Source organism: Vicugna pacos, chromosome 12 (assembly GCF_048564905.1).
Source record: "Vicugna pacos chromosome 12, VicPac4, whole genome shotgun sequence".
NCBI classification, from domain to species: domain Eukaryota; kingdom Metazoa; phylum Chordata; class Mammalia; order Artiodactyla; family Camelidae; genus Vicugna; species Vicugna pacos.
Genome location: NC_132998.1, coordinates 6682711 through 6707890, shown reverse-complemented (window position 1 = coordinate 6707890; position 25180 = coordinate 6682711). Strand labels below are relative to the sequence as shown.

Sequence of the window (25180 nt, the reverse complement as noted above, 5' to 3'; positions counted from 1 at the left end):
TACATATTTGTTTCTCATTATTTCCTTTTTGAAAATATATGCATTTAAAACTACAGTTTTCTTCCAAATCTGTTATTTTCATGTAGTTCAATGTATTTTCTGTTTTCCCCTTTTTGTCTTTGACCCATGAGTTAGGAAGAAGTGGTTACACAAATTCAAACATTTCTTCGTTTTCTAGTATTTCATTGAAATTTTATTTCTAGTTGAATTCCATTGATGTTATAGAATATACTTTACATTATTTCAATACTTGGACATTTGTTAAGACAAATGGTCCAACAGATATTCTATCTTGTGAAAGTTCCTTATGTACTTAAAAATAATGTATGTTATGTACTTGTTGGTAGGGTGTTCTATGAGTGTCAATCACAGTAAGTAGGTTGTAGTGTTGTTCAAATTTTCTATATCTGTTCTGAATTTTTTTGGTATGTTTCATGAGCTATAAATCTTGTTCAAACTTTATAATTCTGGATTTTCACATTTTTTTTCTGCTGTCAAATTTTACTTCATATATTTAGATGTTATTAACTGCAGAAAATAAGTATTTTATGTTATCTTTTTGAGTTATACATTTGTCATTATGAAAAGTATCCCTCTATTGCTTGTCAGACTTCTTTAAAGTCTACCCTATCTCATGTTTACATAGCTTAATCAGTTTTCTTTTATTTGGGATTTGCATGGTTTATCTCTTTATCCATATTGTACTTTCTATCTAAACAGTGTCTCTTGTAAATGGCATATGGTTGAGTCTTGACTTTCAATCCAGCCTCACAATCTTTGCATTTAGTTGGAGTATATTCCTTCAATCTTTTTAAAACCTTAAAAATTTGAAATAATTTTAGACTTACAGAATAGTTGCAAGAATATGTGCAAAGCACTCCCATATACCTTTGCTCAGATTCCTGAATTTTTTAGATATTTTATTGCATTATCTCTCTCTCTTTTTTCTCTGCTTTCTCAGAGTCCTTCTTTTGCAGCAGCAAGTTTTTGTGTTGTAATGAACCTTGCAGAGACGTCCATGTGGCAGGGAACTAAAACATCATTAAAAAACATCAGCTAGACAAAAATCTGCCAATTTTGATCCATTGTTACTGCTTTTTCAGGCGGAATGTTTGCTAATCTCACACAGCTTTTCTGAAAGTTCCCTTTTCTATGAAATTACTGTAGCTCATGCTAATCAGATGGTGTAAATCCTCCAAATATGTCAGTGTTTGAAATTATTTTGAATGTACTGGGTCCTTTGAATTTCTATATGAATTTTAGTGTCACTTTGTCAGTTTCTACAAAAATCCTGCTTAGAATTTGAATGAGGCTGCATTGAGTCTGTAGATAAATATGCAGGTTTTCAATCCAAGGACATGGTCTATATCTCCATTGGTTTAGGTTTGACTTCTCCCAATGATGTACTGTATTTTCAATGTACCTGTCTAGATGTCTTTTGCTAACTTCATTCCCAAAGCATTTTAGGCTATTTTAAGTATTTAGAATTGTGTTTTCAGATTGCTTGTAGCTAGTGTGTAAAAATACAATTGATTTTTGTTCATTGACATTTTATCCGGTGCTCTTTCTTTGTTTTCTTAGTTGTAGCAGCTTTTTTGGTATTATTTTGTAGATAAACAGACATGTTATTGCCAATAAAGATGGTTTTAAAAAATCTCTATGCCCTTAATTTTGGTTTTTATGAATTTTTGCAAGGATACCTTTTACTTATTTCTGAACTTAGGTAGAGAACATTGAGTTTTTTTCTTTTACCTTTAGGTATGATATTAGCTGCATATTCTTCATTCTGCACTAATTTAAACATCTGTATTGAAATATAACATGCCTATTAAAAGATTACATAAGTATCAAGTGTATTTTCAGAAGTTTACCAGGAATAAACAACCAAAATAACCAGGATAAAATCCCAAATCTGGTACGTCATCATTTTTGAAAATGTTACTCTATGTGTACTGTTTTGTCATACATCACTTTACCATACACATATAGAAATATTTCTTGACTCTTTAATCTTTCTGCTAATCTATTTGTTTATTCTACACCAATGCCATTTTATTAGCATGACTTCATACTAAATCTTGATAATTTACAAAGTAATTCACTTAGCTTTACTAATCTTCAGAATTCTCCTGTGCATTCTTGGTCTTTAGGATTTCCATATAAATTTTAGTTTAATCTTGGCAGTTTCCACAAAAGCAGTTAAATGTTTTTGCCCATTCAGAGAGGTCTACTGACATACTCTTTCCCAACCTCATTACAAATTTTGCAAGTGGAAAAGACATCAATTTTAGGAGGCTTCCACAGTGATGGAAATCACAATCATGTGGGAAGAACACGTAGAAAATGCCTTTTTCCTTTACTAGGCAGAAGGGAATTGTACAATGATCTTGATGATGTACATATAGGAAAGAACTACACATACAAGGTCATGAGAAAGATGAACACAGCACAGGCTATGACCATCTGCTTTATGAGCCACGTTTCTTAGCATGAGATCTTTAGGAGGAGGGCTGATTTACAGGCAAAATGGTCAATATCACTGGAGTCACAGAATTCCAGATTTAGGCCTAGGCTAACTGAGGGGATTATGATTAACAAGCTAGCTGTCCAGCAACACAGGATGAGTCTTCTGCAGACCCTGTTGTATATGATGGTCACTTAATGCAGGGGTTTGCAGGTGGCTACTTATCCATCATAGGACATGATGGTCCAATAGGAAATATTTTGGAGCAGCAAAGAAGTCAGTAAAAAATATTTGAACGGCACAATTATCATATGTGAATCTCTTGTCATCTGTTGATACATTGTAAAATATTTGGGAGTACAATCAAGTGTAAATGAGATTTCCAAGGAGAAATTTTATAGGAAAAATTACATGGCAATTTTCAGGTGAGAATCTCTGAAGGTGAGGGAGATGATGATCAGGTTCCCAGTTACACTCAACATGTAGGTGAGATATAGAAACATGAAAATCATAATCATCAGTTGTGGATCATCAGTCAGTCCCAGAAGGATAAATGTTATCATGTGGTTTCTCATATTGACTTCTGACTTCTGCTCAGTCTGCCTTTATTTTTATTTATTTATTTTTACTGAAGTATAATCAGTTTAAAATGTGTCAGTTTCTGGTGTACAGCATAGTAGTTCAGTCATATATATGCATACATATATTCATTTTTATATTCTTTTTCATTACAGGTTGCTACAAGGTACTAAATATAGTTCCCTGTACTATACAGTAGAAAATTGTTGTTTATCTATTTTATATATAGTAGTTAGTATCTGCAAATCTCAAACTCCCAACTTATCCCTTCCCGCCCCATTCTCTCCCTGGTAACCATAAGTTTGTTTTCTATATCTGTGTTTTTTCTGTTTTGTAAATAAGTTCATTTAACTTTTTTTTTAGATTCCATGCATAAGTGATATCATATGGTATTTTTCTTTCTCTTTCTGGCTTACTTCACTTAGAATGACATTCTCCACGTTCATCTATGTTGCTGCAAATAACATCTTTTTTATGGCTGAGTAAGTATCCCATTGTATAAATATATCATAACTTCTTTATCCAGTTATCTGTCAATGGACACTTAGATTGTTTCCATGTTTTGGCTATTGTATGTAATGCTTCTATGAACATTGGCATGCATGTGTCTTTTTGAATTAAGGTTCCCTCTGGATATGTGCCCAGGAGTGGGGTTGCTGGATCATATGGTAAGTCCGTTTTTAGTTTTTTGAGGAATCTCCATGCTATTTTCCATAATGGCTGCACCAAACTACATTCTCACCAGTATAGGAGGGTTCTCTTTTCCCCACACTCTCTCCAACATTTATCATTTGTGGCCATTTGAATGATGGCCATTTATGATTGGTGTGAGATAATACCTCATTGTAGTTTTGATTTCCATTTCTCTGATAATTAGTGATATTGAGCATATTTTCATATACCAGTTGGCCATTTGTATGTCTTCCTTGGAGAATTGTTTGTTTAGGTCTTCTCCCATTTTTGGATTGGGTTGTCAATAGATGCAGAAAAAGCAGTTAATAAAATTCAACACCCATTTATGGTAAAACTCTAACCAAAGTGGATATAGAGGGAACATATCTCAACATAATGAAAGGTATTTATGATGAACCTATAGCCAGCATAATATTCAATGGTGAAAACTTGAAAGACTTCCTACTAAAATCCAGAACAAGATAAGGATGCCCACACACACCATTTCCATTCAATATGGTACTGGAAGTCCTAGCCATGGCAATTAGACAAGAAAAAGAAATAAAAGGGATCCAAATTGGAAGAGAAGAGGTAAAATTTTCACTATATGTGGATAACATGATACTATATATAGAAAATCCTAAAGGCTCCACACAAAAACTTCTAGAGCTGGTAAAAGAATTCAGAAAGGTAGCAGGATACAATATTAACATACAGATCAGTTGCATTTCTTTACACTAACAGTGAAATATCAGAAAAGGAAAGTAAAGAAATAATCCCTTTTAAAATTGTGTACCCAAAATAAAATACTTAGGAATAAATCTGGCCAAGGAAATGAAATACTTATACGTAGAGAAATACAAATCATTGTAAGGAAATTAAAGATGACTTAAAGAAATAGAAAGATATCCCATGCTCTTGGATTGGAAGAATTAATATTGTTAAAATGGCCATCCTACCCAAAGCAATCTACAGATTTAGTACAATCCCTATCAAGTTACCCAGGACATTTTTCACAGAACTAGAACAAATAATCCTGAAATTTATTTGGAATCACAAAAGACCCAGAATTTCAAATGCAATACTGAAGAAAAAGAATGAAGCTGGAGGAATAAGCCTCCCAGACCTCAGACAATACTGCAGAGTTACAGTAATCAAAACAGCATGGTGTTGGCACAAAAACAGACATACGGATCAATGGAACAGATTAGGGAGCCCAGAAATACACCCACAGATTATTGTTCAGTTAATCTTGGACAAAGGAGGTAAAAATATACAATAAAGACAGTCTCCTGAGCAAATGGTGTTGGGAAAACGACAGCTGGACGTAAATCAATGAATTAGAATACTCCCTCACACCATAGACAAAAGTAAACTCAAAATGGCTTAAAGACTTAAACATAAGACAAGATACTATAAAACACTTAGAAGAACACATAGGCAAAACAGTCTTTGACGTAAATCTTAGCAATTTTCTCCTAGGGCAGTCTACCCAGGCAATAGAAATAAAAGCAAAAACAAACAAACTGGACCTAATAAAACTTATAAGCTTTTCTCAGTAAAGGAAACCATAAACAAAATAAAAAGACAGCCTACAGAATGGGAAAAAATATTTGTAAAAAATGAGAATGATGAGGTCTTAATTTCCAGAATATATAAACAGCTCATACAACTTAATAATAAAAAAACCAACCTGCATTTATGATTCAGTTATTTTTTATGAGGGGAGTGATGTTAACATCACAGAGCAAAAACTTATCACTCAGCAAACTGTGTAATACCATCAGACATGAAATTAAAAAATTTTTGGTTATAAATATTCCTTTCCATTCTTTACAATTATAAATAATTCTATAAGAATTACCATTATGCAAACTTTTTATTGGAATATTTTGAGAATAATTGTTAGAAGTAAAAGTTCTTCAACGAATTGGGTGTTTATTTTTAGAAATATAATGTACTAATCCTATCGGTAAAGTAATTAAAATTTCCCTCCAGTGTAAGATATGAGAGTGTATCTGGATAAACATGTTATTATCAGCATCCTTTTTTCCTTTATAGAGTAAAAAGATTATTACCTTAATTTAACCAAGGACTAGTCTGTGTCAAGGCTGGGTGGCAGACTTTTTGAGGTAAAGTTACATAGAATGTATGCATTTTAATTGTACAATTTGGTGAATTTTGACAAATGTATACACCTCTAAAGCAAAATCCCAATAAAGACAGAACATTCCCATCTTCCAAAAGAAGTTTCTCTTTTATATGTTTTCTTACTCAACTCCTCTTCAGTCCCAGGCAACCAGCCATGTACTTTCTGTCATTATAAGTTCAGTTTATAAAAAGCCTATTGTGTTTCCTAGAGTTTATATGGTTGAATTAGACAGAATGTATGCTTTTGATTGTGGCATCTTTTACTTAGCATAAAGATTTTGAAATTCATCTTTGTTATTGCCTATATCAGTAACTCATTAAAATTGTTTTTAGTAATTCATTTTTAAAATTAAGCCTTTGTTATAAAGGGTGTTATAAAATTTGGTGAGTTTTAGTATATTAATAGCATTTTGCAATTATTAACAGTATCTAATTTTAGGACATTTTTACCACCCCCAAAACAAAACCACTTGTTTTGTGATTTTGGTTTCATTTCTACAAAACCATTCTTTAATCCATGGTCACTTCAATGCCCCACTACTTCCAGTTACCAGCAAGCAATAATCTATATTCTGTCTTTGTGAAACTGTCAATTCTGTAGCTTCATATGATGGAAAATTCTGTGTGTTCTTTTTTAATTGGCTTCTTTTGCTTAGTGTGTATTGAAGGTTCATTCATGTAGTAGCATATATGAGTTCTTCATTTCTTTTTTTTTTCTTTGCCAAATACCCTTCCATTGTACTGATATATCACAGTTTGTATGTCCATCCATCTATTGATGGACATTTGGTTGTTTTCACTTTTTGGATACTATTGTAAATAATGCTACTACTAACATCCAGGTTCAAGTCTGTGTGTGTACATACATTTTCAGCTCTCTTTGGTATATACCAAAGAGTAGAATTGCTAGGTCATTTGGTTGATCTATGTTTAACTTTGGAGGAACTATAAAACTGTATTCCAAAGTTGCTGCTATATTATTAATATTCAGCAAAAAAGATTGTTTCAATATCTCCACGTCTTTTCCAACACTTGTTTTGTCTGCCTGGGTTGTTTTAGCCATCCTAGTGAATATGAAGTGTCATCTCATTGTGGTTTTGATTTGCATTTCACTAATGATTAATGATGTTGAATATCTTTTCATGGGCACTTTGGCCGTTTATACATCTTCTTTGCTTCTTTTAAAACTGGGTTGTCTTTTTGTTATTGAGTTGTTAGATTTTTTTAAAAATATATTCTCTATACAACTCCCTTATTGGGTATATGATTTTGAAACATGTCTCCTATTGTATGGGTTGTCTTTTCACTTTTTAACGGTCATCTTTAAAGCAAAAAAGCTTTAATTTTGATGACATATGATGTATAAATTTTTTTGTTATTTGTGATTTTGGTTTCATTTCTAAGAAACCATTCTTTAATCCAAGATCACGAAGATTTAATGTATTTTTCTAAGAGTTTTATATTTTTAGCACTTAAATTTAAGCCTTTGATCCAATTTGAGTTAACTTTTATATATGTTGTGAGGTAAGTGTCCATTTTTGTAATTTTGTACATGGTTATAGAGTTGCCTCAGCACCATTTATTGAAAAGCTATTTCTCCTTACTGGATTATCTTGGCACTCTTTTTGAAAATCTGTTGACCATAAATGTAAGGGCTTACTATCCTCAACTGTCACCTGTTGGTCTAAAATACCTATCCTTTAAAAGAATAATGTTTTGATTACTGTAGATTTGTAATAAGATTTTGAAGTCAAGAAGTGGGAGTAATCCAGTGAATACATACTACTGCCCAGTAGGCACATGAAAACATACTAAGTATCACAAAATATCAGAGAAATGCAAATCAAAACGATGAGGTATCACCTCACACCAGTCAGAATGGCCATCAATAAAAAGTCCAAAAATGATAAATGCTGGAGAGGGTGTGGAGAAAAGGGAACCCTCCTACATTGCTGGTGGAAATGTAGTTTGGTGCAGCCATTATAGAAAACGGTATGGAGATTCCTCAAAAAACTAGAAGTAGACTTACTGTATGATCCAGCAATTCCACCCCTGGGTATTGGAGGGAACTCTACTGGAAAAAGATCCATGCACCCCAATGTTCATAGCAGCACTATTTACAATAGCCAAGACATGGAAGCAACATAAATGTCCATTGACTGATAACTGGATAAAGAAGTTGTGGTATGTTTATACAATGGAGTAATACAGGGATTAAAAAAAATTAATAAAATAATGCCATTTACAGCAACATGGATGGACCTGGAGATCGTCGTGAAGCAAGCCAGAAAGAGAAAGATACCATATGATATCACTCATGTGTGGAATCTAAAAAAAAAAAAAAAAGAAAAAAAAGAGAACACTAATGAACTCATCTACAAAACAAAAACAGACTCGCAGACATAGTAAACAATCTTATGGTAACTAGGGGAAAGAGGGTGGGAAGGGATAAATTTGGGAGTTTGAAATTTGCAAATGTTAACCACTATATATAAAATAGATTAAAAAAACAAATTTCTTCTGTATAACATAGAGAACTATATTCAGTATTTTGTAATAACCTTTAATGAAAAAGAATATGAAAACAAATACATTTATATATATGCATGACTGGGACAATATGCTGTATACCAGAAACTGACACATTGTAACTGACTATACTTCAATAAAAATAAATAAGTAAATAAGTAAAAAAGAAGTGGGAATCTTCTAGTTTTTTTATTTTCTGAAATAGTTTGGCATATTTTTGGTCCTTTTCTTTCCACATGAAATGTAACATCAGTGTGCCACTTACTGCAAAGTGGTAGCTGCAGTTTTGATAGAGACTGCAGTGAATCTGTAGATTCATTTGGGGATTATTATCACCTTAGCAATATTAAGTCTTCCAGGCCATGACTATGAGGCATCTTTCCACTCTGAGGCTTTCTTCAATATCTTTCAAAAGCTTTGTAACTAGTTTTAGAATGGTTTTTTTTTATAATCTTATGCTTATTTTGTAAAATTTATTCCTGAGTATTTTATTCTTTTAAATGTTGATAGATATGGAATTGTTTTCTTAATTTCATTTTGAAACTGTGCATTACTAGTGTATGGAAATGCAATTAATTTTATTGATCTTGTACCCTCCAAACATGTTGAATGTAGTATTTTGAATAGTTTTGTGCATTTTCTGGATTTGCTATGTACATGATCATGTCACTTACCAATAGAAAGAGTTTCACATCTTCCTTTTCTGTCTTTTTTCTCTTATTTATTTTATTCTCCCTCTTTCCTTGTTTTTGAGACAATGTTTTAAAAACATTATTTTCTTTTACTTGGATGAGAGCAAGGCAGTCCTTTTGATGAAGTCCTTAAAGGCTTTCTTAACTTGATTGTTTCTCAAGGTATAAATAAATGGATTCAATGTAGGTGAAACAGAATACATGAGCAGTGAAACCACTTTTTTGATAGTCACTTCTTCCTTTGCTGTAGGATTCATATAGACGAAAATGCACACGCCGTAGGTGATGGAAACCACAGTCATGTGGGAAGAACACGTTGAAAAGGCCCTTTTCCTTTGCTGAACAGAAGGGAACCTAAAAATTGTCTTAATGATGTAAGCATATGACAGAACCACACAAGTAAGAGTCATATTCAGGGTCAGCACAGCACAGATTATAACGGTCTGTTCCATCAACCATGTGTCTGAGCATGAGATTTCTACTAAGGGAAACGCATCACAGCTAAAATGATCAATCCTGTTAGAATCACAAAATTTTATATTTGGCTAAATGGTGAAATTAATGTGCACAAACCAGCCATCCAAGAAGAGATGATGAGAATCCTGCAGACTTGGCTGCTCATGATGGTCACATAATGCAGGGGTTTGCAGATGGCCATGTAGCGGTCACAGGACATGGCAGCCAGCAGATAGAATTCTGTTATTCCACACAGGTCGGTGATAAACCCTTGGATGAAACAAGAATTATAGGTAATGACCCTGTCACCTGTTGCTATGCTATACAGGTATCTGGGGATACAAGAAGATGTGAGTAAGATCTCCAAGAAGGAGAAATTTTTTAAGAAAAAGTACATGGGTGTTTTAAGATGGGAATCCACAAATGTGAGTGTGACGATGGTCAGGTTTCCAGTTATACTCAGTGTGTAGTTGATAAATAGAAAGATAAAAATCAGGACCTGTAGCTCAGGATCATCTGTGAGTCCCAGCAGAATGAATGTTGTTACTGTACCGTTTCTCATCACTGACTTCTGACTTGTCTCTAATCTGTGTGTGATATTCAGAGAAATTTGGTTACAGATTAGAGAGTATTTTAACTGATTTAAAATTTAATGTATTAAGTTTTCATATTTCATTATATATAATCTTATATGTACCTAAATATATATACTCAGATTTTGTGTCTCTTATGGACTTAGGATTTTCCATTGTGATGACTAAGTAGATGCTGAGGAGGTGTAATTAAATGGGGAGCTAGAATGTCTTTTGGCTTTCAAGATTTTTTCCCTGTTCGGAAATGAAATCAGAAAATTGCATCCTTGATTCCATATCTTTTCTTGACACTTTGAGTCTTTTTTAAAGCAGTGCTAATATGACTTGTATTCACACTGTAGGCTCTAGAGCTAAACTTGAGGTCTCTGTTCCAAAAGAAAATTTTGTTTTTTAGTTTGATTTAGGGTAAGTGTGTTCAATTCTTACAAATAAGTAAGCCCTGCTCACCCACTAACCCCTGCTACACAGTCCACGTGTTTGTTTCTGCATTACCTTTACTGCATATGTGTGTTGTGTGTCCTGCTGATGCATATGATAACTGCCCTCTCTTCCCTCCCAAGTCTTCCAAGTAAAGAAATTCTCTTCATTGATGCTACACTTGTAGGGACTCAAATATTTCTAATTTATAATTAGTGTTTCACATCATGGAGTTTTCTGACATCAATCAGTAAAAAAGATTTTCCCCTTGTGTACCTGGTCCATATGTTTTATGAGTATATTTACTTTACTTTTCAACTTACTGCATTCTCTTTACTGAGGTTGGCAGGGTTGGTTGTGATTATGTACCCAGCTCCAGTGTTTCCAATACAGAGAAAAGGCACTAACTGAGATTATGGTTACTCAAAAGTTAAAATTCTCTTAGTAAATTTAGTCTGCCATTCAACTGTTTATATGAAATTGAGATGTGGAAGGAATATACATACATGTAAATGTATTTGTAGGCCACCTACCTTCTTGTCATCATTTCTCCTAATCTCTCAGATGATATGTCAGTCCTTGTGAAATCTTACTCTGCTCTTCAAACTTTGATCATTATTCTTGAAATAGATCTGTTTTTCTACAAGACATTACAACTTAATTTATAATAAAAATTAGTAAACAGATTGACAGTAAAGTGTTTGTATCTGTTTTCTGAGTACTCTATCTTTCAAACAAATGTTTAGTATAAACACAGGGATCTGTAATGAGATGTGTTTTTCCAGTCTTATTTTGGGGGAGGATGGGAAGAGGAATGAAAGGGCATGCTTGTATACTTCTATATACAGGAAGACACTTTTTAATTTGAGGTTGAATATGTGTCCTAAGTTACCCTGAGTATTTCTTATATTTAGTTAGATACAGATTTTTTTTTACATATCTTAAAGGTAGAAATCTTCCAGGCAGTGACATTTATGTACACAAGGGAAATTCATTCTAAAAATTAATATCTCAAAAATAAATGTTAAATGCATTAAAAATGTAAATTATTACCAAATTCATTTTTGTTTCCAGAGAAAAATATAATGTATATCCTACAAAGGGAATTACAATCAAAGAGACAAACTTTATCATGCTTACTTTTCTGTTAGTAAATTATATCTTCTGGTGGTTGTTTAAATACAGCATTTCAGACTACAACGTTAAAGTAACGTATTAATAAAGATACTTGTGTCTTCACATTCAAGGCATGTCTGGGAGGGAAAGAAGATCTCCCTTCGTTCACCATCTCCAAAAAAGTGGAAAGACTTGGGTATGCTGGGCTTAGAGCTGTTATAAACCTCCAAATATTTTCTTGCTCTCTCCAACATTGAAACAAAAATAAATTATCTTAAAGGCTGAGGAACTCTCAACTGGAGGAGGAGATGATTTTTAAATCATTAGGACAGATAGTAATGCTTTTACAATGTCCAATATGACTTTTATTTGCCAAAAATGCCACTAAGTGAGAAAAACAAACGGTCCTTGCTGACCTGCAATCAAGAGCCCTTACTTAATTTTCTGAGTAATTAAGTTTGGCAAAAATTTCAGTACTCAGAATCACAAGCTTCAGTGGAGAATGTGTCCTTAGAGACAGGAAGACGTTATGGCAGTATTTGACACTGGTTAGGAGGACAACTGTGTCATTTCAATTGCATAGTTCATTGAAAAATACTTCGCATCCAGCAAGGCATTTTGAATATTGTAATTCTTTAATATATGAATAAAATCCTTTGTTATATGAATGTTTTATTATCATTGGACAATTTTAATCAGATGAGAAAAAAGTTTATAATATTACAGAAGGCTACTGCTTATATTACAGAACTTACCGTAGATATTTTTTTCTCTCAATACGTGGACTATATTATAAGTGTTATTTATGAATACATAAAAATCTGTAACCTCATCTTGTAATTGGATATAAAACATGCTTTTATGGTTACACAATATGAGTGTACTTAATGCCATGGAATTTTACACTTAAAAATTGTCAAAATGGTAAATTTTGTTATGTATATATCACAAGAAAAAACATATACTTTTCTGTATTTAAACATATCTTAATTTATCACATAATATAATTTTTTTCTAATTATTGACTATTAATAATGTTGGCTAGTAATTGTGTAGTGCTGCCCCATTATGATTTTAATTTTCATATGTTAAGATAGTTGTGCTTGAACATCATTTGTATGTTTAGTTGCTATCTATATATTTCTTACTGAAGTGCTTGCTTAAATTATTTGCCTATTTTTGAAAGATTTTTTATTGAGTTATAGTCATTTTACAATGTGTCAAATTCCAGTGTAGAGCACAATTTTTCAGTTATACATGAACATACATATATTCATTGTCACATTTTTTTTTGCTGTGAGCTACCACAAGATCTTGTATATATTTCCCTGTGCTATACAGTATAATCTTGTTTATCTATTCTGCATATGCCTGTCAGTATCTACAAATTTCGAACTCCCAGTCTGATGCCTGTCAGTATCTACAAATTTCGAACTCCCAATCTGTCCCTCCCAACCCCCTGACCCCTTGGCAACCACAAGTTTGTATTCTGTGTCTATGAGTCTGTTTCTGGGTTTTTTTTTTACTGTTGTTGTTTTATTTTATTTTATTTTTTTAGATTCCACATATGAGCGATCTTATATGGTGTTTTTCTTTCTCTTTCTGGCTTACTTCACTTAGAATGACATTCTCCAGGGACATCCATGTTGCTGCAAATGGTGTTATGTTGTAATTTTTATGGCTGAATAGTATTCTTTTATGTAAATAAACCACATCTTCTTTATCCAGTCATCTGTTGATGGACACTTAGGCTGTTTCCATGTCTTGGCTATTTCCATGTATTGGCATAGTGCTGCTATGAACATTGGGGTACAGGTGTCATTTTGAAGTAGGGTTCCTTCTGGATATAAGCCCAGGAGCGGGATTCCTGGGTCATATGGTAAGTCTATTCTTAGTCTTTTGAGGAATCTCCATACTGTTTTCCACAGTGGCTGCACCAAACTACATTCCTACTAGCAGTGTAGGAGGGTTCCTTTTTCTCCACAGCCTCTCCAGCATTTGTCTTTTGTGGGGTTTTGAATGATGGTCATTCTGACTGGTGTGAGGTGATACCTCATTGTAGTTTTGATTTGCATTTCTCTGATAATTAGTGATATTGGGCATTTTTTCATGTGCCTGTTGATCATTTCTATGTCTTCCTTGGAGAGCTGCTTGTTTAGGTCTTCTGCCCATTTTTGGATTGGGTTGTTTTTTTCTTATTACATCATATGAGCTACTTATATATTCTGGAGATCAAGCCTTTTTTGGTTTCATTGTTTGCAAAAATTTTCTCTCATTCTGTAGTTTGTCATTTTGTTTTACTTATCATTTCTTTTGCTGTGCAGAAACTTGTAAGTTTCATTAGGTCCCATTTGTTTATTCTTGCTTCTATTTGTATCTCTTGGGTAGACTGCCCTAGGAGAACATTTTTGAAATGTATGTCAGATAATATTTTGCCTATAGTTTCTTCTAGGAGGTTTATTGTATCTTGTCTTATGTTTAAGTTTTTGATCCATTTTGAGTTTATTTTTGTGTATGATGTAAGAGAGTGTTCTAGCTTCATTGATTTACATGCTGCTGTCCAGTTTTCCCAGCACCATTTGTTGAAGAGACTGTCTTTATTCCATTGTATATTCTTGCCTCCTTTGTTGAAGATGAGTTGAGCAAAAGTTTGTGGGTTCATTTCTGGACTCTCTATTCTGTTCCATTGATCCATATGTCTGTTTTTGTACCAATACCATGCTGACTTGATGACTGTAGCTCTGCAGTATTGTCTGAAGTCTGAGAGAGTTATTCCTCCAGCCTCTTTCTTTTTCTTCAGTAATGCTTTGGCAATTCTAGGTCTTTGATGGTTCCATATACATTTTATTATGATTTGTTCTAGTTCTGTGAAATATGTCCTGAGTAGTTTGATAGGGATTGCTTTAAATCTGTAGATTGCCTTGGGCAGTGTGACCATTTTAACAATATTGATTCTTCCAATCCAAGAACATGAGATACCTTTCCATTTTTTAAAGTCTTCTTTAATTTCCTTCATCAATGGTTGATAGTTTTCCATGTAAGTCTTCCACCTCCTTGGTTAGATTTATTCCTCGGTATTTTATTACTTTGGGTGCTGTTTTAAAGGGGATTGTTTCTTTACTTTCTTTTTCTGGTGATTCATTGTTAGTGTAAAGAAATGGAACTGATTTTTGATGGTTAATCTTGTAATCTGCTACCTTACTGAATTCTTCAATCAGCTCTAGTAGTTTTTGTATGGAACTTTTAGGGTTTTCTATGTATAGTATCATGTCCTCTACATATAGTGACACTTTTACCTCTTCTTTTCCAATTTGGATCCCTTTTATTTCTCTCTCTTGCCTGATTGCTGTGGCTAGGATATTTGCCTGTTTTTAAATTGGGTTTTGCATTTTCTTATTATTGAGTTTTGAGAATTCTTTATATAGTCTGGATATAAGTTCTTTCTTTGTCAGATATGTGATTCAAAATTATTTCTTCCCTGTTTAGGGTAGTCTTATTTTTAATAGTGTCTGTTTAAAATCAGAAGTTTTTAATTTTTGTGGTCGCAGTTCATCATTTTAAAAAATGCATCATATTTTTACTGTTTTATCTTAAAAATCTTTGCCTAATTGAACAATATTTTTCATATGTTTCTCCTAGAAGTATTATAGTTTGTTTTATGTTATGGGTTTGTGATTCATTTTGAGTTAGTTTTTGTAAATTTATTTGTAAGTAGTACAGGATATGTGTAAATGTTCATTTAAAATATATGGCTATCCAATTTATCCAGTGCGATTTATTGAAAGACTAACATTGCTCCAATGAATTGTTTTGCATTTCTTTCAAAAATCAGTTGACCATAAATGTAAGGCTTTACTTCTAGAATGTCAGTTCTTTTTCACTGACCCATTTCTGTATCTTTACATCGATAACATGATGTCTTGATTTCTTAGCTTTATAAGAAGTGTTAAAATGAAATAAGGTAAATATTGTAACTTTGTTCTTTTTCCGAGTAGAATTGGTTATTCTAGGCCTTTTGAATTTCCAGATGAATTTTATAATAAGGTGAACAATTTTTTTACCAAAATATTCTACTTGGATTTTGATTAAGAGTGAGTTGAATCTATAAACTAATTTGGAAATAACTGAATTCCAGGATTTGATGTATACATATCTTCTGCTGCCTTTGATCACACAAGATTATAATCATTACTGTAATGGAAATTTGCATACATAGTAAGGGTCAAAATGGTTGACTTTAAGATAAAGAAATTATCCTTGGTGGGCATTACTTAAATGGACCCTTAAAAAGGATGGAAGCATCTACTGGTGAAAGAGATTTGAGTCATGTAAAATTCTGACATGATGAAATATGTCTGTTTTTGGCTTTGATGTTGGAGGAGGTCATATGGTTATCACCAGTTCCACTGTCTGACAACAAGCTAGGAAATGGAGACCTCCATCTGATGGAGGAGGAGGTCTAGGAGAAACCAGGAACAAGCTATCAGGAGTCCCGTCAGAGTGAAATCACATAGGGTTGAACTTAATTCACTACCAACAACATGTGACCGTGTGTACAAAATACTGCTGGCTTGGGAAGCTCACCTGAGCCTTGGGGCCCAGGGGTTTTACTGGTGGTCAGTCACAGAAGTCTGCAGGCCCCCAGGACTGACCATGGCTTTGTAGTCTCCAGTGCCCCAGAGGCCAAACTGATATAGGATGGCCAGAGCCTCAGATGTAAATAAAAAAAAAAGAAACTCTAATCAGGAAGAGTATTCCAAGGGCTCAGACTTTATCCCCCATCAGCTAATCAAAGGCCAGTCTTAGCACAGGTCTTTCTTTGGAATGTGCAGGCCGTGAGCAACCCAGTCCTGCTGACACTGTACTCTAGTACAATACAGTCTAGGCTCCTCTCTTGCTTTCCCTGTTCCAACCCTTCCAATAGCTATTTCTACAGAAAGGTATATTTTGGTTTGCTTGTTTTGTTTTGCTGTATTTATTTAGTTTTTCGTATATTTTAAGTTTAGTTTTCCCGGGAAACATTGATTTTATGCTAGTTAAAAATCTTGATATGAATAAATATGTAAATATTAATTAATAGATTTGTTTCAGTATACATGTATTTTATATACATACATCTATCAGCATACATATATGTGGATATACAATATATACACACATTGAAGTGTTCCATTATGAAAACTTGATTATATTAAATGTTTTTCCACCTTTTTCCTCTTTTCAATACAAAAATTCACAGAAATTACTCCAGATCAAATGATGTAACTGTAACATATATATGCTTTATATATGCATAGCATTCCATTAATTGATGGGTTTTCATTTTGCTTTGAGTTTTAATTTTTTGACACCAGAAATGCAACATTCTGTAGTCTGTGTATTTTTCATATTTTGCTTTTAATTCTGTGTGTCCTTTAAGAATGGTGCTTCAATTTCAATGAGACAGAGTTGCAGAAATGAATTGTCAGGTCAAAGTATACTTTCAATCTAGAAATTTTCTGTTTGCTTTACTAGAAGCTTTAGCAACTTAAATTTCCACATGCCCTATAGGAAAGTAGGCTTTTGCTTATGACCCCTTTCACCATCAAGTGAAAGGATGCTTTCAAAACTGACAGTTTGATTAGTATAAATTCTACCTCTCTATATATATATTTGACATTACTGATTATAAGAGCTGTTGACAATCTAATTATTTATTAAATGGTAGTTAATGTTCTCTAAATTGCCTGTTTCTATTTTTTGCTTATTTTATTTATATCTTTTCCCCTTTTATTGTTCACTGATTAGAGCTCTTTGAATTCTTTAGAAATCATCTTGTTGGTTGTTAGTGTTACACATTTGGTTTCAACATTATTATTTGCCTTATGAATTTTTTGCCAGTCAGAATGGTTAGTACAGAAGCAATCAAGTAGGTGCCTTTTCTTTTGTCATGTTCTGCCTTTAAATTTTTTAAATAAGAAAATTTCTTACTCCTTTATATTATTTTAACCTTGTGTATTTTCTAATAAGGCTTACTGGTTTATTTTTATACTTAAAATTTTAAACCATTTAGAATGTAACCTGTTTGCTGTGTGAATAAAAAGAAATTTTATTTGAGATCTTTTTTTGTGACAGAGTAATTATTAATTAAAGCATGATTTCCTAGTACATTCATATATATATGAATATATATGAATACCCCACTTTTATATAGCAAGCAAAATAAACTTTATGTAAAAATAAAATCTAGTAATCTATACCTTCATATTCTCAAATGTTCTACTGAACTTTTTATTTTTTCTTATGCCAATACCATATTAATTTGGAATTATTGACCTACCGTATATTTTGATATTAGATAAAATAATTTTCTATCCACTAACATTTATTTTTCATTTATGTGTTTTACATTCATGAGATTTAATTCTTCCATCCTAATTTAGAGAGATGTGTGCGATTAGAAAAATGTAAAAAGCTGATTCTAATCGGCATTGTGTTAAATCTAAATATTGTGTCAGCAAATCGATATTGTATGGTGTAATATATTAAATCTATAATAGAATCTATTCCTTGGACATCATAATTATTTTTTGATTTGTAGGGTTTTATTGCTACTATAAATATTGTCAATTAATTTTGTTTTGAATGTATTCTTTCTTTATCTAAGTTACTAAGTGTTCTTGTTAAGTCTATTAATTTCCTATTGGATTTTATTGTTTTCTAGGTACATAATAATGTTATCAGGAAGGAGATATCATATTTCATTGATTCTAAGTGCATGTCATTATTTTATGGACTTTTATGTATTTTTTGTGAAAAATGTTAGTGACTAAACTATGCACAATATTAAGAAGGTATATCTACCTTTCAAAGATGTAAAAACTTGAAAAAATATGGCTTTCATAATTTCTAACTTCAGTATTTCATAAGTTCATTCTGATAATAATCCCAACTATTTTATTATTTATCTTATGGCATTTCCAAGATGGCAATGAATGTTGAATATTAATGATGAAAGTGAGTATCCTCATTTGCTTCCCCTCCCCCATTTATTTCTTGATTTTAATTAAGATGAATATAGGGCACAATAAAATTATGTACATTCTGTTTATTTAGTAATTCATGATATTCTTGTTTTATTTAAAATTTATTAGGGAAGATTATTGATTAGTGATCACTTAATCAATTAATCAAAATCTGTATATAAATTTCCTCCTTTGTTGTTATAACAAAATTGGTCTATATTTCATATTTAGGTATATGTGTACATATATTATTTCTATATCCATGTACATTTTTCTATATCATTATCTATCATCTATCTCCACTCTTGTATTATTTAAATTAATCTTGATCATAGTATATTTTTGACTATTCCTTTTTAGATTCTATTTGAAATAGTCTACCTACATTCATCAGTGAATGTGTTTAATTGCTTATCTTATAATGTCTTCATCAGATTTTTTTTCAAGTATTGAGATACTTTCATAAAATTCAATAGGGAGATTAATTGTATGTTTAAAATCGTAATGAGATTATGTAGTATTTTGCCATGGTTAGTTTTAAAGTAATCTGATCCTCTTATCTCTTCAGATATAAATTTTATTTTCCTTCCCAAATGTTTTATGGAAATTGGTATATTTGTTTCCACATCTTTTTTTTTCAGTTTGCTCATGCTTTATTTAAAATTGTAGTGTTAAACAAGTGATTAGCTATATCATATTTTTAATGTACCAACTTATCCGGTTTTATAATACAGTTTTTTTTTTTTATTTTTAATGAGCTTTATTCTTTCAGAGCAGTTTCAGGTTCACAACAGAATTGAGCAGATAATACAGAGTTCGCACATAGCCCTTCCCACCCACACATATATACTCCTCTACCCTCAACATCCCTTATCAGAGTGGCATATTTGGTACAATCAATTATATTTCTTTTTTTGTTTTAAATAGACTTTATTTTTTTAGAGAAGTTTCAGGTTTACAGCAGAATTGAGCAGAAAATACAGAGTTCTCACATATCTCTCCCCACCCACACATATATACTCCCCTACCCTCAACATCCCTCATCAGTGTGGTATATTTGGTACAATCGATGAACCAACATGGGCACATTATTATCAACCAAAGTCCATAGTTTACACTAGGGTTCACTCTTGATATTGTACATTCTATGGGCTTTTACAAATGTGTAATGACATATAGCCACCACTATACTATCATACAGAATAATTTCATTGCCCTAAAAATCCCTTGTTATCCATCTATTCATTCCTCCCTCCCTCTCCATAAACCCCTGGAGAACATGATCTTTTTATTGTTTCTGCAGCTGTGCCTTTTCCAGAATGTAATTTGGTTGGAATTGTACAGTTGGTAGCCTTTTCAGACTAGCTTCTTTCGTTTGATAATACGTCTTTTAAGTTACTTCTATGTCTTTCATAGCTTGATGGATTTTTTTTTTACTGTACATATATTCTTAAATTTGCATACATGTACTGTTTATTGTTTCTAAGAACGTTTAGAGCTTTAGCTTTTTAAACTTAACATAGTTATCAAAAGAATAAAGCCAACCACAAAATAAGAATTAACTAAAAAAGGTACATACACTCTGCTATTAATAGCAACATTATTTATAATTGCCAAGATACGGAAGCAGCCTGAGTGCACATCAAGAGTTGAATAGATAATGGAGATGCAGCATATATAAGTAATGGAATACAACTCACCCATAAAAAGGGAAGGGTATTTTGCCATTTGTGGCCCTTCATTCACTTTTTTTTTCACTTCAAAAACCGGAATTTTATAAGTGACCGGGACATTTCCATTACATCAAAAACAACAAAATACCTAGAAATAAACTTAACCAAGGAGGCTACCTATAATCTGAAAACCAAAATGACACAAAGGAATGGAAAGATTTCTTGTGCTCTTGGATTGGAGGAATCAACACTATCAAAATTGCCACACTGCCCAAAGCAATCCACAGATCCAAAGCAACCCCCATCAAAATACTTGTGACATTCCTCACAGAACTAGAAGAAACGATTCCAAAATTTATAAGGAGCCACAAAAGACCCGAGACAGCCAAAGCAATCTTTTGCAGGTCTCTCTCTCTCTCTTTTTTTCTCTTTCTTTTTTTCGTTCTCTTTTCTTATGGTTTGATGACTAGAGAAGGTCCTCTAACATTTGCTGTAAAGCTAGTTTGGTGGTGCTGAAATATTTTAGCTTTTGTTTATCTGTGAAGCTTTTGATTTCTCCATTAAGTCTGAACGAGAGCCTTGCTGGATAGAGTATTCTTGGTTGTAAGTTTCTCCCTTCCATCACTTTAAATGTATCATGCTACTCCCTTCTGAGCTGTAGAGTTTCTGCCAAAAAATCAGCTGATAACCTTATGGGAATTCCCTTGTTTGTTATTCATTGCTTTTCTCTTGCTAATTTAAATATTTTCTCCTTACCATTAATTGTTGTCAATTTGATGACTATGTGCCTCAGTGTGTTCCTCTTTGGGTTGATTCTGCGTGGTACTCTCTGCACTTCCAGGACTTGGGTGAGTGTTTCCTTTCCCAAGTTGGGGAAGTTTTCAGTTATTATCTCTCCAAAATGTTTTCAGGTCTTTTCTCTCTCTTCTCTTTCTGGGACCACTATAATGCAAATTTTGGAGTGCTTCATGTTGTCCCAGATTTCTCTTAAACTATCCTCATTACTTTTCATTCTTTTTTCTGTTCGGAAGTAGTGATTTCCACTAATCTGTCTTCTAGCTCACCAATCCGTTCTGCCTCATTTAGTCTGTTCTTGGTTCCTTGTCGTGTATTGTTCATTTCAATGATTTTATTCTTCAACTCTGTTTGGGTATTCTTTATATTTTCCAACTCTTTGCTAAAAACTTCACTGCACATCTATACTCCTCTTGAGTTCTCTGAACATCTTGGCTATCATTACTTTAAATCTTTCTCAGATAAATTACCTATCTCCTCATCACTTATTTCTTCTTCTGGGATTTTTTCTTGTGCCTTGGCCTGGGAGGTATTCCTTTGCTGCCTCATATCGTCTGTCTTTCTATGTGTTTATGGATTCCTTCCACAGGCTTTGGGATTATTGTTTTCTTATTTCTAGTATCTGTCCCTAGTGGATGAGGCTGGACTAGAGCCTTATGCAGGTTTCCTGGCAGGAGGAGCCAGTGCCTGCCCACTGCTGGGTGAAGCTTGGTCCTGGACCTCTGGTGGGTAGGGGTGTGTCTAGAGGCCTTTGTGGCTTAGGAAGTCTGATGATGGGAGGAGCTGTGTTCCCACTCTGTATGTTGTTTGGCCTGAGGCTTCCCTACAGGCTATTGGGTGGGGTTAGGTCTTGGTGCTAATGATCCAATCAAGGTATCAGCCTCCAGGAAACCTCATGTAGATTAATATACCCAGAATGTCTGCCAACAGCTTACATGAACTGTAAGTGAGCTGCAGCCATCCCCTCATCCCCAGGAGACCCTTCAAATCCAGCAGGCACGTCTGGCCTGGGTTCCTATTAAATCACTGCCTCTGCCCTTGGACCTGGTGCAAGTGAGTTTCTGTGTACACTTTTCAAGAGAATGGAGCCTCAGTTTTCCCCAGTCCTGTGAGGGTCCTAGAGCTAAGTCTCCCTGGCCTTTAAAACCAGACGTCCTGGGGTCTGCTTCTCTTCCCAGTGTTGGGACCTGAGCCGGGGAGTCTGACGTGGGGCTTAGAGCTCTCACTCCTGTGGGAGGGCCTCTGAGACTTAACAAATATTCAGCTTGTGTGTCGCCCCACTGGGGGGTATGGGGCCCGATTATATCACTAGCAATCCCCTCCTACCATCCTGCTGTGTTTCCCTCTTGATGTTTCGAGTTGCAGAAGATCTTTTTTGCTAGATTCCAGTCTTTTTTCCGTGGTTGTTTAGCATTCATTTGTGGTTTTGTTGTAGTTGCAAGGAGAGACAAACTTGTGGTTCTACCACTCCACCATCTTTAGTAAGAATCTATTCATTTCCACATCTTGAATTAACTTTTAAAATTCTGGTTTGCTACAACTTTGTTCATTAGCTCTGGATCTTCACCTATTTTTTGTTGTTGTGGAATTGCTGTAGTACATCCATAAAGTTATTCTAATTTGTACTGCCTTAGTATTTACATTTTCTTTAAGATTTGTAACCTTACATATTTTGCTGTTTGTTTTATATTCATTCATGTTTCTGAGAAATTTATTAATTTTCTTGAAAACTTTAAAAGAATCAACTTTTAGATTTATTCATCATTTAAATTTTTATTAATTTTCTATCTCACATCCATGTTCTATATACTTTTGTTGATATTTGCAAATAGCTGTCTTTTAGTTTCATTGATTTTTCTATTTTCTTTTTTTGTTTATTTCCACTCTAATCTTTTTTTTTTTTTTGATAGCTTTCATTCTGCTTGTTTTGAGTTTAGTGTGCTCTTCTTCTTTTTATAGTTTGTCCTGGGAATTTTATATTTTATTTTTTCCAGTTTTATTGAGATTCAGTTAACATACAGTGCTGTATGTCAAGTTTAAAGTGTTCAGCATAATGACTTTACTTACATACATTGTAAAGTAATTACCATAATAAGTTTAGTTAACATCCATCTTATACAGACATAAGAATTTTTCCTCTTAAGATTAGAACTCCTAAGGTTTATTCTCTTAAAAACTTCCAAATATACCTTACAACAGTGTTATCTATTATTATCATGGTCTATATCACATCCCCAATACTTATTTATCTTATAACTGATATTTGTATCTTTCAGCTACTTTCATCCAATCTGTCCACATCCCTGTCCCCCATTATCACTGCCCTCCCTTTTCTGGTAACCACAAATATGATCTCTTTTTGTATGAGGTTGGGTTTTTTTGAGGGTTTTTTTTTTTGTCTGTTTTAGGTGCCACATATAAGTGAGATTATACAGTATTTTTCTCTGTTTGACTCATTTCACTTAATACCCTTATGGTCCATGTTGTTGCAAATGGCATGGCTTCCTATTTTTTATGTCTGAATAATATTCCATTGTGTAATGTGCAACATTTACACATTCAAAGGAATTTTTCTTTTTTTTTGTATTTTTTTAACTGAATTAGTTTTAAGAAAATAAACTATAACAGTTTTTTTCACTTCCCAACCCAAATTTGATCATCTATCATTTTGCAGATGGAAACATATTTTTAAAAATATTTCTTTATTTACATCCACATATATGTATACACAGACCCTCATGTTTCATGGGATTATATGGTCAATGTATTATTTTTCTTTTTTCTCTTTCTACTCACTCTTCTTTATGATTACATCACTCGGTTTCTGCTTCAGATAACCTGCATTAAAATTTGTTTTCCTTTACTATTCTACTTGCTTAGTGACTATATACAAATAAATAGATAAATTAGTGTTTCCACAATACATAAAGAATCTATACTTAGATGCATGCTTATATTAAGATTTTCCCGCCAAGAAAATTGATGGCCTTTCTTTTGTTCTAATTTTATTTTAATTTCCTTTAAGATATTTTTATACTTTCTTTATATGTATACTGTACTTTTATGTTTAATTTATTCTCTTGGTATTACATTTGTATGGCTGTCATGACTGAAATAATATTTGCTCATTGATTTCCATATGACAGTCTACTGATTTTATATAATTTCAATTTTTTCATCTAGCATACCAAATTCCCTTATTAATTCCTCTAGTTTCCCATTAAGTTTCTTCAGTTTTCTGGATATGTAAGCATATCCTCAGGATAAGAAAACACATGTCAAATTTCATCCACTTTAGGACATCATCAGTTGTAAGACATACAATTATATAATGTATCACTATTGAAATAAAATGTTGCCACTTAAACTATGAACAATGGTAGATATCATCCATTGTATGACATGACTTCCATTTCAGAAAAGGAAGATGTGACTAAGACTTTAAAATCAATTAAATTCAATCATTTTATTTATTCTTTCCCATATTGATCTTGATTATTTTGTTTTCTTGTGTTACTGCGTATTCAAGGTCTTCCAATAAAACACTGAATATTTCAGTTTTGTACTCATCACATTCACGTGGGTGGTGTTCATGCTGTTGTACTTTTCAAAGAACTGGCTTAATTAATTGATTTCACTTTTGACCCATAGTAAGTTACATTTTCCATTTACTTTTGTTAATTTTTTCATTTTTTAAATTTATTAGGATGATTATAAGTTCTTTTCTTTTGGACTAGTTTACATTTTTATAAGTACTGAATTTGTTTAAGCTAACAGAAATTTTATTGACTACATTTTTTTCCATGTTCCAAATAATTTGTGATGTCATGTCTGCATTTCATTGCTTTCCAGACAGCAATGAATTAATTTGGTGTAAATACTGTAATTTCCAAAGAATTATATTTTTGTGGATTTTTCAATTTGTTGTTTTGAATAATTAAGATTATTATGAACAAATTCGGACTATAAAAGCTTAATTTGTCTTAGATGTTAGCACAGGTATCAAATACACTTGGGAATGTTTCGCCTTGACTCACTG

General features: G+C 32.9%; 1 protein-coding gene and 1 pseudogene across 2 annotated transcripts in view; one reads left to right on the top strand and one right to left on the bottom strand.

The window, feature by feature from the left end:
• Positions 1-25180, top strand: part of LOC140685360 (olfactory receptor 10C1-like) — a 333851-nt gene that overhangs the window by 56720 nt on the left and 251951 nt on the right. The gene's annotated exons all lie outside the window — the stretch shown is intronic.
• On the bottom strand, positions 8959-11229 carry LOC102533251 (olfactory receptor 6C2-like; annotated as a pseudogene).